Consider the following 19,429-nt stretch of genomic DNA (forward strand, 5'->3'; position numbering starts at 1 on the left):
ACATGATATCAAGAGTATTCAAATTTTAAATAAATTAATACATTAAATAATCTTCTTAACAAGCGGAGATTAGATTACTTTTTCCAAATTAAAATAAACCAGCAAAACAACCGAGAGAGGGCACATCTTAGGACATATTCATTTTTATAAAATCATTTCAGTCACTCGGGTTCCCCTTTGCAAGCATGGATATATCAAATCATATTTCTAAATATATCCTGTGCACTTTGCTTTGAAAATAAACTCCAATGAGAAAGAGCACAATTAATACCCTACTTAGATCTTTAACATGCAGATACCATATATTTTGGCTCTCTGAAGTAATGGAGCCAGGATCATTTTATAGTTGCAACATGTGAGAAATATTTGACACTTGTAATCAAGGCTTCAGAGATTCCTTTGTGTGTTATTTTAAATACTTCCTGCATCTGTGATCATTTCTACTTCTCCTTAGGCATGCAATTTCCTAGCCATCGTCCCTCTCTCAACATACACACATAAACACACACACATACACACACGAAGACAATATATCCCCCAAACAAAATAAGATGATCAATTAAGCAAAATAACTGTTCAACTAAACAAAAATTCTGTCAAATTGTTCAATTGATCATTACATTTATTTTAAGATATTCCATTGTATCTTTAGCATCAAGTCTGATCAAGTCAGTTCAGTCAATTAGAGTGATCAGTGAAAGAGCAAATAAAAAATCTTGCCTGTATATCACAAATACCATCTAATAAAGATGAGATTTTGTTGTTGCTGGGGTTTTTTTTGGCAAAATATTTTTTAATATCTCCAAAAACCCTATTGATCTAAACAAGCCATTTCTTTCTCCTGGGGAATTTTTTATAGTGAGAAAGTGGCAAAGAAAGAAGATCTTTATGCACCTAAAACATTCTTAAATATTCGCAGATGGACACCTTGTTTACACACCTGATTGCACACTTTCCTCATCATTTCATTTAGCAGTTCCTGTGACTTTCATTCTCTACAACATTTTAAGGTGAATGTACATATATCACACACACAAATGTTATCTCAGCATACAAAGCAACAAGGTTATCTGAAACAAATATGGAATTCATAGCTGTGTGTCCTTTTTAAATGACATTTGCAAATGGTCACACTGCACATCTGTGGTTTGCTCCGAATAAATGCAAGATTATAGCATTACCTTTTAAACCTGCAGATTCTTCTTTCCATAAGCTTTGACTCCAGCAAATCTCAGCTATTCTTATTACAGCCCTTCTCACATGCCCCCAAGTGAGGGACGCTTTGCAAGCTTTTAGGCAAATTGTGTTGTTTAAGATGAGCTATTTATCTGATAAACAATTTTCACTATAACTCAGTGTTTTTTATTTTTCTCTTTTGTCTTAACTGAAAAAATTCTAAACTGTATAAGGAAGAAAAAAAAGAACTCAGGGTGATTTTTAATCTTCACAAAAGTGTCCACCATAATATTATTCAAACAACTATCTTTCCTTATTTTCTTAAAAGTGATTTAGCTAACATTATTATATGATTGATTATCATATAATCTTTACAATTGTTTACAAAGTGCTTTCAATGATGTGGGAAAATTCTAATATACTTTGGAACTAACTACTTTGGAATACTAAGTTATGTAAAATTTATAATATTAAATTTATAGAAAAAGCAAAATTCTAGGGAAAACACAAACTGGAAGGAAATATTCCAAAATATTTTCAGTAGTTGCCTATGGCTCTTAGGATTGTAGATGATTTATTTTCTTATTATTTATTTTTTCAGATTTAACACAGTGGAGTTAAAAAATGAAAAAAATAATTATAAAGATTTTTTTTTCCTTAACAAAAGGATTCTATGAAAGCTTTTAAAGTGTCATTTCTCTGGTACAAGGCAAGAAAGACATAAATGATTTTTAAAGATATAAAATCTTTAAATTTTTTTCTTAACCATTTCAATGATTTGAATAGAGACTAGATAATTTATGTGATTTAGCATCTCTGAGAGTAAGTTCCCAATTATAAGAGGAATTTTATTAACCAAATACTACCTATATGGAATGTGTTGATATTTAAAAACTCTTCCTGTTTGACAATACATTTGTCAGGTGATAGTTCTATTTCTTTCATGTAGATTTTTAGAGCAGCATTAAGCTAAAAATATTTTTGTTTTTCAAATAAAAAAAACTTGCAAAAAGCTTAAAGGTAATTTTAATAATGTTAAAGTCTTTCTCAGATATATATTTAAAGCATTCTTAGTTGGTCAGAAGAATTCTCTCTTCTTCAAATGATATTTGACAGTTTTCTAATTTCAAGGTATCCATATATTTGGGAAGCAAATCGTTTAAGGGATTTTTTTTCCAAGTAGAGATAATAATAGCTTGGTTTTACTATAATTAGCAACCCTTTTGATATTATTTTCATTAGAAAAAAATCAAGGTTTTACACCAATTATTTACAGAAAAAAACCCTGCTTTATAAATCATTTTCACACATGCTTCTTGATCCTTGTAAGTAGATTTAAAATGGAATTTGTAGAGCATAATAAAGTATTGATTATATTCTCTAAAGGTATACATAAGTATTTAAAACTCTTCTCCCATGTGGTACGCAGAAAGCAGACAAAACGTAGATAAAGAAAAGGCAAGTAAAAATGGTCTGAGGTCCAGTTGTGCAGGTATACACAGCAATTTTAAAGTACTAATTTTATTCCATTTAAAATGATACAGAATTATTTCTCTTTCCTTCTTTGCCTAAAGGTCATCTATAATTGAGGACAAATTAGCAAGAGTCCAGAGGCTGAGCATGGCTTTGATCAGGGTGTCCAGCCTTTCTCAGTGCAAACCATTCTGTGGAGAAAGGTAGGAGTCATATCAGTGAATTGGTTGCCTTCCTAAAGGTTATCAAGACCCCCTTTTCTCTTCCTCTGCTGCCTCCCCCACCTTACTCTCTTTGGGAGCACTTCTATATTTCTGCAGCAGTTTGACTTTGGCAGGAATTGTATTCAGGTATAATGCTAAGCCTTAAACCTGTTCATCTTTGTTTGTACTCAATTACCCTGATTTTACTCTGAGATTCATGCATGTGTTTTCATCTCTGACCACCTTTATCAAATCTTTTAAAATATATATATAGCACATTTTAAAAAAATTTTGGATAAGCATAATATTCTCATTCTCAAAAAAGGAGCAGAATACCACTTGCTATATAAATGATTTCATATGATGCTTCCATTCAAGAATTAGGATAATTATATTGATACTATGAATTTTCTTTTGAAACAAAAAGAATAGCACTAAATGCTCCAAATTAGAATAAATCCCAGAAATGGTAAAAAAGAAAATTATATATGTATGCATATATATATATATAGAATCTAGATACATTTATGGAAGTCTTTGGAAATATTTTTATCATGTTTTTACTTATGTTGCAAGCAATAATAAAAACCAGAAGAAAAATTAAAATCATTCTAAATAACCTTTTACCAATTATTTAGACCACCTTGTACAATTTGAAAATGTGGCAGTAATTTTATCAAACATCTTATAAATCACTGTCAGAGTTCTGTTAAACAGTCATTTTGAATTACACTGTAACCAATTATTTTTATAATCAAATATTTCATCAATTATCAAATGCATTAATCTTTTATCTTATTTAGGTAAAAATAAGCCAGCAATTTCCAAAAACAGTGTTTCTTGTAATCACTTCTACAGGGCTAATCTATGTTCACATCATTTTACACTTTTTTCTATCAAACAAAAATATTTTTCACTGAAGAAATAATACAGCTTTAATTTCAATCCCCACACTATTTACTCAAATAAACATTTATATTTACAAAAACACTTTAAATACTGTTCTAATCTTAAAGAGTTGGTGATGACAGCTATACATTTGTTCCCAAGCAATGTCTTAAAGTAATAGGGTAAGTTCTTTTGAAGAAGAATAAATGCTGACAAGGTTACCTATACTAGCATTTCTTTCTTATGTCATTCTGTCTTCTTGAGAACTTTAATATAGATAGATTAAATATTACATTTAAGCTAACTATAGAAATTTTGTGGTATAAAATGAGTACTTACTATTGCTTGCTAAAGTAAAATTATATAATTTTAATATTATATATCTTTCTTTGGAATAATTTCATTTCATGTATTAATTCTGCAGTATGTTTTAATAATAGCAAACCTCTAGTTGCCCATATGTACCATGTATATGGCTAGGATAAAATACAGTTTGAGTAGATAGTGAGTGAATTTGGTTCATAGAATGTAATTTTTGCATGATATACTATCAATTTGAATTTTTTTATGTAATATGTGATGCTCTGAACACTTTTTTGGTAACATCACAAAATACCAAAATACATTTTTATATTCAGTTATGTAAAAGCAGATCTCAGTGTACATGGAATCTAATTACATTTATAAATGACACATTATTATATTTATAGATAATTTTTGTTCCTAATATTTTGAATAACATATTCTCTTAACTTTAAAAAAATCTGTTGACATAAAGACATCTTTTCACTTTTTAATCATGGCAGGACTATTTTCTAGAGAACTCTATCTCAAAATTTAACAAAAGATTGCTATTGAAAAATATTAAATTTAATCATTGACAATACATTTTCATTTTAAAAAATTCCCTACATTTTTCTATCCCCTAATAAAATATTAGTCCATTTTTATGGCACAATTATTCATCACTTTTGCCCATGTAGCCTGGTTGTATATTATATTACACAGTCTTAACACTTGCTGTCCTGAGAAAATCCAATTCTAATGCTAACAAATAGAAAATGCTTTTGCGTGTGATACTTTATCCTCAAGAAAAATAATTCTTGATTTTCTCTGAATATCATTTAGGATGCAAGAGATAGTTATTTTTTCTAAATGTGATCGGTAAGTGTCCATTTTCATATCATTTTTAGTAAAAGAAGCAATCTTATTTAGGAAGAAGGCCATTTAAATCTAAGTGGATCCTGGTATGAAAAGAAGCTTGTCATACTCCTCTCTAATAGTTAAGGATTTCAGTTTCCCTTTACCCAGACATTTGCACCTAGTATTTTCTAATTCTGTAATGTAAACATTCACAGAGAGGTTAAATACAATATTGGCTTTGCAATATGTATGCGGAAGAGCCACACACATTTTGCACAGGCTTCCTTGAATTTAACCCTGGGTCAACAGACATGTTTAAACTTGGACTTGAACATAAGTGGTGCCTACAGAAAGAGAGTCAATGAGTGGGAAGTTTTTATCAAATATCACCATTGATGTAAGGAAATGAGATCTCCATGGGAAAAGGCAAAGGTGAGAAAGATGTTCCCAAGTCATTTGGACATGAATTTCATCTTTTAATTTGATTACTATCCCAAATCACAAGGAGCCCAACTGGAGTTACAGCTATCCACTAACATTTTCTTTTCTACATTCCTGATATGTTCTTTTACTTTCCAACTCTCCTATTTCCAGGCAGTTGTACCACATGAAACTGACAGCAATTGTTCTGATTCATGGTTTAGGAGGAGTAGCTGATTAATCCCATGTCAGCAGTCTTGACCCTACGTGGAAAATAGAACCTTAGACGGCCCACTCCATAATATATCAGGTAGCAGACTTGTGTGGCTTGCTTTGCTCTTAAATGTAATGAAAGTTTAGGGCAATGCTGAACAGTCATGTGCGCTTCCTCCTCACTTTTAACCTACGTTCCTAAAGAACATTCTGATGTGGAGTGAGAATGCAATGGGGAGAGAGGGTGACCAATTAGGATTTTCTGGGACAAAATCTTAGGTTTTAAAATATTTTTTTTATGTTCTCTATGAAATGCTTTATTTTTTTCCCTTAAGCTTAATTACTGATTTAAAAGGATAATAACTGGTTGTATGTGTTTATCTTAAACCTTTAAAATTTCAACCTTTGCAATTTTTTTTCATCTTTAATGACTATAGAATGCTCCTCCACCTTTCATGTAGAGATTTAATTGAACTTATTATAAAATAATTGCAAATAACTCCAAATTTCAGAATTGTGTATAATAAGACATGCTTAACTTTAAAGAAAAATATACATGTTACATTTTAAAAACACAAAAGACACGCTTTGAGGAATCCATTTAGTCCTAAAGATCGAAAAATTTCAGGAAAGCCTTGAACTGAGTATGTATTTCTACTATAAGTTAGGAGAAAACCTTGGTATTTTGTATCTCATTTTCAGAACTTACCATTAAAATAAAGAGATAAAGTGGCATTACATCTCTTTCAAAGAGGACCACAGGCACAAGGCATGAACATGTGCATTTTATTTACAACTATAGAGCAGATTGAAATGCCAAAGCAACTTGAAAACCTGTCAAATAATGCTAAATCTTAAAACACAGGGCTCTGTAAATGGTGGTCACAGAGTCCAAACTGGATTTCAGAAGTGGAAGCTATGCACAACTATTAGTAAAAGAAAAGAAAAAAAAAAAGAAAGAAACACACAACTACCTAGCATAACTAGATAAAGCTGAAGTGTGCTGAAATCTCCCCGTGCAAACTGCATAATAGCACTTGCAGTGGCCCCTTTCTGTCACCCACCGTAACCATCAAGCAGATCCTGCTGCAGTCAGGTGCACGGCGGCAGAGCGCTGATGATTGTCTGCAGAGAATTCCGAGGAAAGACACATTTGTGCCATTTTCCCCTGGACAATAATCAACAGTACTTTTGGATACATTTAGATTTTTTCCCTAAGTCAACTGGAAACAGTGAGCAGGATTTACTTCTGCTTCTCCTTAAAGTGGAGGTTTTATTTTTGCCTGAATCCTTCCCTAGGAACGTGCAGCCCTTTGATCAAGTATCATTTGCATTTCTGTATGGGGCCGGGTTTTATGTTCTTTTCATACATACTGTCTACTACATGTATCATGTTGGTTCGTGCTCGTCACCATTTAAAACACTAGGTACCCAGTGTTGCCTTGTGAGCAGAATCCATATGTATAAGCAGAAGACAATAGAATAGTGCAATTTAAAATTCAAAATTAATAGGTCTTTGGAATGGAACATATTTTTGCTGTGGGTATTTTAAATAGATACTCAGATACAAAATGCAGTATTTTGGTGTTTAAATGCTTCATCTTCAGATTAGCTCTGTCTCATAAATTAAAAGGAAAAAAACAATCAGATGAAATGCTTCTTGAGGCTTTTCTTCAGAGCCAGGCACTCTATGTATGCTGTCAAGGTGGGTAGCTTTAAAAAATAATAATAAAATGAACTCTATGTTACATTATGTAGTGCAGAGTTCTTAAACATAAAACTCTGGTTTTGTGTCTTTGAGGGGATCAGCAAGCACACTGCTTTGTCTACAAAAATGGAAAGAATTTCTAAGGGAATGTATAAGAGTGTGTGAAATAATCTTTATATCATTTTGTTTTAAAGGACAACTGTTTTTTTTTTTTTCCTTCCTTTGCTTCACAGAGAAATGTTCCTTTATCATCCTTCCCTCAAAAAGCTGGTAAAAAAACAGTTTTCCCCTTTTCTCCAATTTTGAAGGCATCTTTTCATAAAGAAATGACTAGACCTTGTCTGCCATTTATCCATGTGTGGCTATTAAAACTGCCTGGATCGCAAAGACACACAAACACCTTGTCAATAAAGTAGTAAATTAAATGACTGGCATTAAATGAAAAAAAAAAAAAAAAAAAACAGAAAAAAATCTTCCAGTAAATTTCCTCATTAGCAGACAACTATTTTGGGTGTTTTCAGGCTTAGAGCTTTAAGACTGGCAAAATTTTAAAAAGATGTGCTCTGGGTTTAGCAAAAAGTGTGTTATAACAAACATGGAGTGGCCACTTATTTTCTCATTTTTAAGAAAAATATTTCAGTTTCAGTTTTCTTTTCTTAAAAGGAAAACAGCTTTATTTACAAGATTTCCCATAGCACATTTTTTTTTGAAAAATATGATTTAAGTTTGCGTTTTGAAGCGTTGTGATCCCGTTCATCAAAAATAAAAGCTAAGCAGAATACAAATTACATATCTCTCAATCAGAGAGAGTTGGGGGCTCTAATGTCAAGAATATATTATGGGAGGAGAGCTTTTCTGTGTCTTCACTAATCGGATGGTTCTTTCTGCATTTCCTCACCTACGGAGCCAGGCAGCATGTAGAATCTATGGAGATGCTTGATGTTTCTTAGATAATATGGTTTGGAAGGTTCTGTTTGCAAGCTTATTTGCTTCTGGGCTGTGTTCATAAAGCAGGAGAATGTAATTCATTTCTGCATATCTCCTAGCCTGGACAAATCAAGGTGACAATCCGTGGTTAGCTCTGTCAGGCCCTTTGTCCCACTGCTGCTGAGGATGGAAGTACAATGGGAGCGAAGTGGAATATATAACAGTGCAGCTGCCTTGAGACAGCGCAGTCCCACCATCGCCGTGTGTCAGCTCATGTTTGCGCACCGGTAGCCAGTCCATAAGATGACAATGCAAATTGTGTGAAAAGTCTTCCAGGAGATAACAAATCATGTTGGGGGTCGAGGTGCGAGAGGAGAGGCAAAGGGGAGGCTGGACACATGTCTTAGAAAAATAATGATCTGTAAAAGGTTATATTTTTGGTACAGTGATTCCATTCAAATGCGGGGGCCCTCATCCCCATTTTGGCATGTGCCTCAAAGACCAGGTAGGCGCTTATCTTTAAATTTATCATACCATTTCTGTGTGCAAGTTTCAGCATTAATGTTACTTTTAGGGCTGTTTATATTTCATTTACGCATGCAATTAATCATCTTTACTACGTGGATGCTACTGGCGTCAGCAGTGTGACTTAATTAAATTTGAAATTATAGTACAGTAAATATAGGCTTCCAACTAGCCGGTCCAAATTAAATGCTGTGGTCTATTTCTTACCCATGGTGTTTTCCAATTTAAGTGTTCATTTGAAAGGTTACATTTCAGGCAGAAATCAGGTTTCTTTTTAAAAAACTTAACTGTTGCTATACTAGAATAGCTCTCTTTCAAGGGGTGCCTTCTTTCTATTATCTCTCTTTGCATTATATAAGTACAATGCCATCTGTATTGATGACATTACCTTTAATATTTATTGGCTTGGATCACTCATAGTCTTTAAGGGACATTTTTACCCCTGCCATACATTTATTCCCCTCTGATACATCAGCCCTGAGCTGCCTTAAAAAGGTCTGGCCTCCATTTTGTTTCAGGCTGGTAATCAAGCAATTAGCCACAAAATGGAGGTTCTCGGCTCTGCTCTATATATTGGCTCTCCGATGGGGTGGTTTCACCTGTTTGCAAGCTCAGGCAGAACAGTTTACTGTTGATCTGGTTAAACTGACCTCTGAAGAACATTCTTATAATGTCAAAGAAATGACTGTGGCTTAGGAGAGACCTTAGGACCCTGAGATTGTGGTGTTATCAATCAGTAGGGAAACATCCTCGGAGTAAAACCGGTACGTCCTTGCTCTCCTTTACTTGATAGAGTCAACAATTAAACCATTCATTCAAAAATTCCTCTGTACAGTGCCCGGCTCTAAAACACTGCTAACTTCATTTCCTTCAGTGTTTATATGTTATGTATTACAGCCTTCTTTGCATAGTTCATAACATGTCTAGCAAGGTACCTGACCAGAAATGCAGTCACACTCCTATCATATATACAATGCAGGGTTTGAATACTAGGAAATTTGTCATCCGTAAAGTGCAGCACAGGACTTGTGTGTAAAAAGCACAAGCTCTTTCTCTTTCTTTTTGCCTTTTTTTTTTTTTTTTAATGCAGTGCTGCCTTGTCTGCACTTTTTGAAATTGCATATTTATCAGTTCATGAATTATTTATGAGATTGGAAAAGTGGAGGGGGGGAGTACTGAGAGGATGAAGAAGAAGAACATATAAAAAATATATATATAGGCTTGAAATACTTGGGATAGGAGATGCATTTAATGTGAATGCCAGCAATTCTGCTCAAGAATAGCTGTATTTTGATTTTTTTTTTTCTGTATGTTGGGATTCAGTGTTGTATGTTTTGGTGTTTAAATGCTGTTTGGCTGTTGTGTCTACTTGCTTTCTGAGGAAATTGTGAAGAGCATAGTTTGTTTAAAATTAGGTGAAAGGCAGACAAAAATGAACAGAGTGTCTCAAACACTTCTTAAGTGTAGAGTATTTAATAAATTTTAATCTTTTGTCTGTCAGCTTCTATTGTTGTCAAAGAAAGAGCTGACAGATTGGGGATTAATGAAATGTTTCATAAATTAGAGATGAAACTATCAGCAGAATGTCCAAAGTAGGACTCAAACATTGTTTGAGCCAGAGCTTTGGGCCAGTAGAATAGCCCAGTCTTAAATCCAATCCCTTTCAATCTTGTGGGGGAAAAAAATAAACCTCCCTATCCACTGGCTGAGAATGTATATTCAGCTTCTTTCCTTAAAGAAATCTATATTTTCTACATGTTTTTGGCAGGATGATATTTTTCATTTCTATTTCTCAAAGACAAACCAAATGCACAAGAAAAAGGAAAACAACCTCAAAGGTGACTTTAAAATCAAGAAACTCAGTGCTAAGAATTTCATTAGTGATTATTAACATGTTAACTGGCAGAATAGCACTAAATGTTAACAGAATGTAGGATTTGAAACCTTCTATTTCCAGAGCACTTTCCTGTGTGTGTGGAAAGAGGGCTTATGGGAAGAGAGAGGGTAGATGTATTTAGGACTCTGTTGTAATTTCCACAATATAACATCAGGATAGATCACTAAATCCCCCAACCTAACCCTTCCTGTTAAAAAAAAAAGAAAAGAAAAGAAAATGAATGGTCTGACAATAAATTCTAAAAATGATATTTCCCTAATCTTCACAGAATTTCCTATATAAATTGTGCAATAGGAAACATGCTTGTCTAAAATAAATAAGAGGGGCATGTGATGTGTTAAACCTTCAAAACATGCTATGCAAAAAAGAAAAATTTTTTGTGTGTGAAAAATAAAATACAGGAAAAATATTTTTCCTGTATTACAGGACCCAATGCTCCATTTTTGGTTCAGAAAATCCTGATTTAGGTATTAGCAGTTTAAAGTTGAAACAAGAAATCTTTTCATTCTTCTTCTTGCTGTTCTATTCATTCAGATTTATTAACTTTTCTGCATGGTCATTCTGAACACTCACCTGAAGTACCTTTTTTCCTACCGGCAAGAGATACAGAATTTCAAAGTGGGCTGGTAGAGTGTATAAAAATGTTTAGCCTAATCACTCCCTAATGACAGCGACTTATGTCCTTAGTGCAGTCGATTTGTTTCCTGGGTTTTAAAAGTAGATTATTTCCATGGTACAGGCTTAGTGTAAGCTGTTGAGAAAACCACAAGCACGGCACTCCAGCCTGGGTTTGGGACATTCGCCAAGGGTAATCTGATTAAAAGGGCATTTTTCTTTTTTTTTTTACAACATGGTGCTGCTTTGAAAATGTTGTGCCTACCCGATAGAATGGGGGCCACAGAATTGCTTTTTGAAGACTAACTAGTTTTTCTAGAGCAAAATTAAAAGCCTGATGATTCTCTTCAACCCAAGTACCATGGATAAACACAACGTCCTTATAACACATCTGTCACCTATCACAAGTCCTTTCATGATCTATTTAAGCAGCTGTTCAGACTTGTTTTGCTTTGAGCCATGTGAACTTACAACATAGGTGCATGGCTCGTTAGCCGGCTTCCACGGAGAAGTATGAAAACAGTAAGTTTCCAGTTCTGGTTTTGTTATTGTGGGACTCGTCCAGTAATAGTTATGGTTGGTTACCTAAGAAGTTAGCAGCTGTAAGTTGTTACAGGGTAATTATCATATCTCAAATCTTGGGTGTCTTTTAAACGATGGAATATAATACTAATTAAATATGTCATGTTTGCACACACTGGAATGTACTCAAAAGAAACTTTCTTGTATCACTTATTGAAGTATTTTCATGTTTTTTCCCCCCATGCGATCTCAATAGGCAAGTAAATAAAGATAGATAACTAAAGTAAAAGTGAAGTGAAAGTCACTCAGTCATTTCTGACTCTGCGACCCCGTGGACTATACAGTCCATGGACTGTTCTCCAGGCCAGAATACTGGAGTGGGTAGCCTTTCCCTTCTCCAGGGGATCTTCCCAACCCAGGGATTGAACCCAGGTCCCCCACATTGCAGGTGGATTCTTTACCAGCTGAGCCACAGGGAAGCCCATAGATAACTAAGTGTACACCCATTTTCCTAACATCCCTAGAGTAGAATGGATAGTAAATTCATGTGAGAAACCAACCATCTGAATAACCATAGGTCAGGACTTCCCTGGTGCTCCAGTGTTTAAGAATCTGCCATCTAGTGCAGGGGGATGAAAGTCTGATCCCGGTTGGGGAACTAAGATCCCACGTATGGCTGGGCAACTAAGCCCTAGAGCCACAAATGGAGGAGCCTGGGTGCCAAAACAGGGACCCACTGTAGCCACTAAATAGATAAATATAAAAAATAAAAATAAATAATCATAGGTGTGTTTGCACAAAAACATTTGTACACCTTGCTGATGGGTAAATTCTTGGTTTCTGTTTCTGTGTGAGTTAAGTGTTTCCTCACACTTAATCTGCTAATGGATCTTGTTAACATTCTGTCTTTGTTGGAAGGGCCTTGAATAGTTCCCCACCCCCGCCCCTGCCGCTTCACCCCAATAAATTAAAACTTTTCAAAATAACTGAAATGTTATCCTGAGATACTACAACACAGTTCTAAAAAGAAAAAGGACATGTGTTTGAATGCCATGTGTGATTGGTTCAGCAAGTGTGCCAAGCATTGGGTCAGCACTGTGCTCAAACCAGTACCTGCTCACGAGATGATCATACTCTTAAGAGTACCATGTGTATATCTGAAATTAAAAAAAAAAAAAAAAAAAAAAAATAAATAAAAATTAAAAAAAAAAAAAAATTAAAAAAAAAAAAAAAGAGTACCATGTGAAGGGGTAAGCGTTATACTTAATCCTGAAGCCAGTGACTGAGGGACCAGACAGGAGAGAACAGTATTACTCTTGAGAGAGATTGGCATTAGTGAACTACAGGTTGGGGGGGGGCAGTATTCCAACAGTAGAATGTTTTATAATCCCCAAGTTTACCTGTGGCAGTAAAAGCCAGTGTCAGTGAAAGGACATAGACATTTTCACATGTATGCCTTGCAACAGTCACATCTCATTATTGTCTGGCAAAAGCTTTGCTACATTTTCATGGCATCCTAGGACGTGTCTAATTCTTCTACATTGTATGTTTTTAAATTCTCTGGGCTATCTTTTCAGGAAAACAAATCCCTGAGCGTGCCGTTTTCAGTCAGTATTAAACATGGTGGCATTTCTTCAAATATACTTTCTAACTTTGTAGGACGCATGGAGAATGTACTGAAAACAACTCGAGTCGAAATAGAAACCCAGAGATACCGTCGATTGAATTAGTTCTTTCCCCGTGACAAACATGTATTGCATTTCTTTGTCAGAGATGGCAGTTTTTCTTCTGAGCCATCGCTTAACTTCCCAGGAACATTGCTATAGGATGGCTCAGGAATGTGTGATATGGCAGAGGTGGGTCAATGACAAATTACGGGGTTTCCAAAGAAACTCTTCGCAATCAGTAGGTCATGTTGCAGGAAGGCAGTGCTGTCCCACTTCAGAGAAAAATTCCCATCTGTGCCTGTGGGGTTGTCCTGATGGACGCAGAGAGCATTTTATGGTCTTCCTTTTTCCCCTGCAGAACAGAAAGGGTCATTTCACTCGTGCACATTAATATGAATGGCTTGGAGTTATATGATTGAAGATTTTTTAATATTAGCACCCACTTTCTGCGTGAAGGGTAGAAACAGTGCTCCAGGGTGCCAGTGAGCCCAAGTTACATATTCCTGTGACCACAGAGACAAAGAGAAATGATTTTATTCTTGAGGCGCATAGGTAAGAGAGAAGAGGTGTTTTCCTGCTTTCTCTGTATATGGCGTGTTTCTAAGAAGCAGTCCTTTGGAAACCTTCTGGGGAAAATTGGCCATAAAAGCCATAACTCCACCTATCCGCCTGTAAACCCCTTTTGTAGCACCAGTGATGTTGACCAGTTTTACCTTTTGGAGTTCAACAGTAGATTTATATGTTTTAAATTTAGGTTTTGCATATCTCTTTAAGATTTTTTAATTTTGTGCCATGAAAAATGAGATATTCATGTCAGGGAGGTGTCCTGCTGCTCCATAAAAGGGAGGGGGACACCATTAAAAAAAATCTTGATAATCAAGGCCACCTTTGATCTTGGGCTGCTTTCTGGAGCACAAAGACACTGAGGAAAGCTGTTCTCCAAACCAAAACAAAATTTCTGTGATCCACAAGACACTCCAGCCTCTTCTTGCTAAGAAAAAAAAGAAAGAAAACCATGCTACAGCAGGATCAGCTGCTTTCTGTTTCTTCCTTAAAAAAAAAAAAAAATCGAGGTGGTTGCTATTTAGCACAAAGCCCTATGACCTTAGTACTGGGTTCGCTTTGAAACACCAAGCTATTTAATGATGCAAATTACAAACAGAGGGAAAACATCAGAAGAGTCTGTCTGGAAATTAGCTTGTTGGACTGAAAATTAGCTAGCTTAATCGAACTTGCAGGACTCAGATTTTCTCTGCAGAAGCCTGGCTTGGAGCTTTGGTCCATTTGCATTAACTCACTACTCAGTGGAACCCTTGGAAAGGTTGAAAATGAGAGACAGGAAAAGCTATCTTATATTCTCATGGTTGAAATGATCAAACTGACCTCTTGGATATTTAGGAAGTGCCTTCAGTTTTCCAAAGAAATGTTACATTAGATACTTACCAGAAGTCAATCTAGATAAATGAAATTAAATTATAACTATATTTCAACAGTTCCTAAAATGCTGAGTCAAATTATCCTTTCATTATTAAGAACTAGGATAAATCATATATGTATTGATACATAATTCCATTTCTCTTTGGTTTTCAGACATGGTGTGGTAACAACAGGACCCAATTCATGCAGAGAGAAACCTTGTAAACATTGAATCTAGTCAAAGACTTCAAAGGCATGCTTAAGACACAGGGCTACGTTTGAGGCTTATGAATAATTCTGAAGGTCAAAAAATTGTACCATGTAGAGAGAACAGCATCAGATCATCAATATCTATATTAAAACATCAATTTTTAAATTAAGGGAAAGACTCAACCACTTGGAAGCCATATTTTTATTTTCTAAGAGCTATGAACAAGACTAGGGTGATTTTGCTGAATCATTTCAGAAATATTTGTGTTTTCACATTTTTTTTTGATAGGTGGAATGACTATACCTGTTTTTTATTATAAAACCAAGAGTAAAAACCATAACCATTTACTGAGTAGATCTTCTGTTTTATATCCAGCCTAGCAATCAAACATCTCTCTCTTACAGGGGAAAATAACATATATAAGTAATGACACTCCATACAGTATATCCTTAAATTAAAAAAATCCTGTTAATGGTAAAAATATAACTAATTATAAAATAGCCTCATATCCTGACATTTTTAAAAAGTTGATTTTGAAAAATGTATTAATAGTTCAGAATAGAGTTGGAAACAATCTAACAGCACAGAGAGAGTGGAGGGAAATTTACTGCCACTATTTGGATATCATAATATAATTATATTGATGACCTTAGGCAGAATTCATCAAACTGAGATGATAAATATCTTTATCAGTTTTTTATTTTTTAAAAAGTAAAATATGTCATGATTTGTTATTTATAAACTTTAAATTTTAATGAAAATCTCTGGTAATAGTTTCTGAATTTCTATTGAGACTACTGATAGTTCATAAATATGTCAAACTTAGTTATTAGAAACATTTCTAACTTTTTACAAGAAATTTCTAACATTTTACAAGCTGCTAACTTATTATCTTTGCAACTATTTTAAAACAACTGAGGTTGTATGAAAACTCTGTCTCAAATTTTTTATGTTGAATGTTTTTCAGTGATAAAATAGCCTATAGACTTCCACAAAATACCGGTATCAGTAACACCATGTAGCTAACTTATTTGTGATATTCAAGTCCATCATAGCTAAAGCTATGACAATTCTATTATTAAATAATTTTTGCAAAAGAAACAATGGGTATTATTGGCTAATATTTGGAAAAATGTTGAATGAAATGCTATCATTAGCTAGCATTAAATGCTTATAAAATTATGTTTTATAAATCAATGCACAAACTTATTAGCCAAAAAAATGATGCTATCAACATCTTCAGTCTGTGCTTAAATAGCACATAAGATTTGGGCCTATTTATTTATCTTGGTGTCTTTAAAGTGATGGAGAAACAAGAGAGCAATGGTCCTCCAAGAAAATAGACTGTGAAACTGGTTTATGAAGCCTCTGGATTTCTGTGATACACAGAACCTATTATTTGTGATTGCATACATCAGTGCTTTCTGGGTTTCTTTTCTTATAACTATCATAAACACCCAATTAATAAAAAAACAGTTATTTAAACAAGATAATTCTTTTTGTCACTGTGAAAACATATTTAGGAGATGATAAGGTATTTTCTAATTCACTACCATTCAGTGTCAATTTTCATGGTGCTACTCAAAAATTGGGGGGGGCTTGGTTTTGAACAACTTTGTTTTTGTAATCTGAACAACTGTCTGAAAATATTCCACTTCTAGAGGGAAATTACTCAAGATTCCCTCTTTTACCTTTCCCCACTGCCTACCTTTCACTCTCCCTCCAGTTCCCTGAACAGGTGGTACTGCCCTGTCACGTGACTCACTGTCTAAATGCCTAGCTTTCATGCAGGTGGTCTAATTCATCAGCCTTAGGTATGATGATCCCTGGGGAATGCTAAGACTGATCACATGGTGGTCACACCAACAGAGGGACCCCAAAGCACAAAGCTATCATCTTTATTCTGTGAGGTATGGTTCCCACTGTGAAACTCACACTTGTTCATATATTGTTGTTATTATTATACTTGGTTGGCCTTGGTTCTTCCACATTTGGTGAGTGAATCCCATATCCCCATGACTTACAGGTATTGAATGTGGAACAGTCCTTTAGTGACTAAGCTAATTCTGTAGCCTAATGTGTGTACACAAAGAATGGATTCTAATAGTATACATTTAAGTAGACATTATGATATATGTACATATATGCGGTTGCTCAGTCATGTCTGACTCTTTGTGACCCCATGCACTGAGGCCTGCCAGGCTCCTCTGTTCTTGCAATTCTTCAGGCAAGAATACTGGAGTGGGTTGCCATTTCCTTCTTTAGGGAATCTTCCCAGTCCAGGGATGGAACCTGTGTCTCCTGCATTGGCAGGCAGATTCTTTACCACTTGAGCCACCACTGCTAAACATTATGATACATATGAATGTGTTGTAAAATATAGCAAATATAGTACACATTATGACATATATAGACTGTATTCAAAGATATGTATATATACCACTCTAGGTTGCAAACAAATTTATTTAGCTTATGTTGTTTCACAGAAAGGCCCTGTGTACATTAAAACTGCAAATGGTTTATACGCAAGGCATACCTGTCACAATGTGGGGGGAAATTTTTGCCATAAAAGACCATGATAGTGGTTAGCTTTTAACGTTCACGTCGATAGATACTGAGTGAATCAACCGCAGAAGGTGGCAGTTGGAGGGGGCAGGTCAGGGGGCCCTCAGGTCCCTCTGTGCTGAGCAGCCTGTTTCCCTGGGTAAGGTTTCAGGGCGGTTCGCAGAACCCGCATCTCCGCAGCCTGAGCGCATCCATCCAGAGCGCAGGCTGTGGACAGCTCCTCCGTGGAGAAGTAGCTTAGGAGCGCAGTTCCTGCTTTCCATCCCCTCCCTCCATCCCCTGGCTCCGTTTCGCAATCTGAGCTCTGACTGTGAGCTGCTGCGATGTGATGGCTGACATTTTTGCAGCAAAGCCTGCGGGAAGAAGCAATATTGGGTGCCTGCGCGGGGTGGGAGGACACAGCATGAGCAGAGGAGAGATGGGTGGCAGGGAGCAGGGGCAGACGGGGAATGGAGAGGCGTGGAAGGGGGCTCATCCCTTCCCAGGAGATCTCCCTTGATCTCAAGGCCCAGAATAGAAGTGCCTATTAATACAAGCAAATCCTGTTTAAACACGTTGCCTTCCTCCACTGGGGAGGGCGGTGGACTTGAGGTAGGAGACTTCACTTAGTATCGCCTTAGGTGGATTTCAAAGGCCAGGAGCCCACCATCCCCACCCCCCGCCCCCCGCCTTACTTATTGTTTTTTTCTAGGAAGCTTCTACGTGTTTACTTATTCTACAACCACCAACAGGTCATTTGTGTTTCTGGCACACTCAGGTCATTACCCAAGAGTAAATATTGCTAACAACAGGAACAGGACTTTGGAATGACTTCACCTGCATGTAAAATTAATGCTTTCCTTTCTGCAGGAACTGTGAAAGCTTGAGATATATAAAAAAGAGAAATATTGTATGGCATCCCTTATATGAGGGATCTAAAACAGAAATGATACAAATGAATTTATTTACAAAACAGAAACAGACTCACAGAATTAGAGGACGAACTTATGGTTGTCAGAGGGAAAGGATGGGGGGATTGGCGTGTACACACTGCTATGTTTAAAACAGATGACCAACAACACCCTACTGTACAGCACAGGGAACTCTGCTCAAGGTCATGTTGTGGCCTGGGTGGGAGGGGAGTTTGGGGGAGAATGGATACATGTATATGTATGGCTGAGTCCCTTCGCCCTTCACCTGAAACTATCACATTGTTAACTACCTCTACTCAAATATAAAATTAAAAAAAATTTCTTTTTACATGGTACACAATTGTCATAAGAAGCATTCCTGGGACGAGCATCCTCTTCATTTTACAATGTAAATATTGAAGAAGTAATTAGCAGAAAATATTGCATATTTAAAAGTAGAGAGATGATACTTTAGTTAAATAAAATCTGAATATTCTAAGGGTTTAAATTTACATCATGTGACTTCCCCAGGGATAACTCTCAGCATCTTCTCAGCACAGGCATCGTTCAGGTTCATTTAGTGGCAGGGGCGGGGCTGAGTGTACACTTACACCCTTCAGGAAAAAAATCTGAGGGGAGGCAGACAGCCAGAGAAAACTTCAAGGACTTGGCAAAGGCAAGGCCATCTCTTAACCTAGCCCAAATTTTCCTGTTTGGAACATGTAAAATTTCAGTCACTTAAAGGAAAAATAAATTTAATTATGTGTAGCTCAGTACTTTCTTCACAGTACTGGTACTAGAAATAGTATAAGAACAAACTGTTCTAGGTTTTATTTTTACTGGATTTGTAGGTAAGACTGCCAAAACTGTCACTTAAAAAATGTTGTTTGCAACCAGATTTTGGAGTCCTCGTTTCTGGTTCAGAACTTTGAAAATAGCAGCCAAATGTTTGGATACTTGTTCAGTGGTG

This window comes from Bos mutus, chromosome 14 (genome assembly GCF_027580195.1).
Source record: "Bos mutus isolate GX-2022 chromosome 14, NWIPB_WYAK_1.1, whole genome shotgun sequence".
Taxonomy (NCBI): domain Eukaryota; kingdom Metazoa; phylum Chordata; class Mammalia; order Artiodactyla; family Bovidae; genus Bos; species Bos mutus.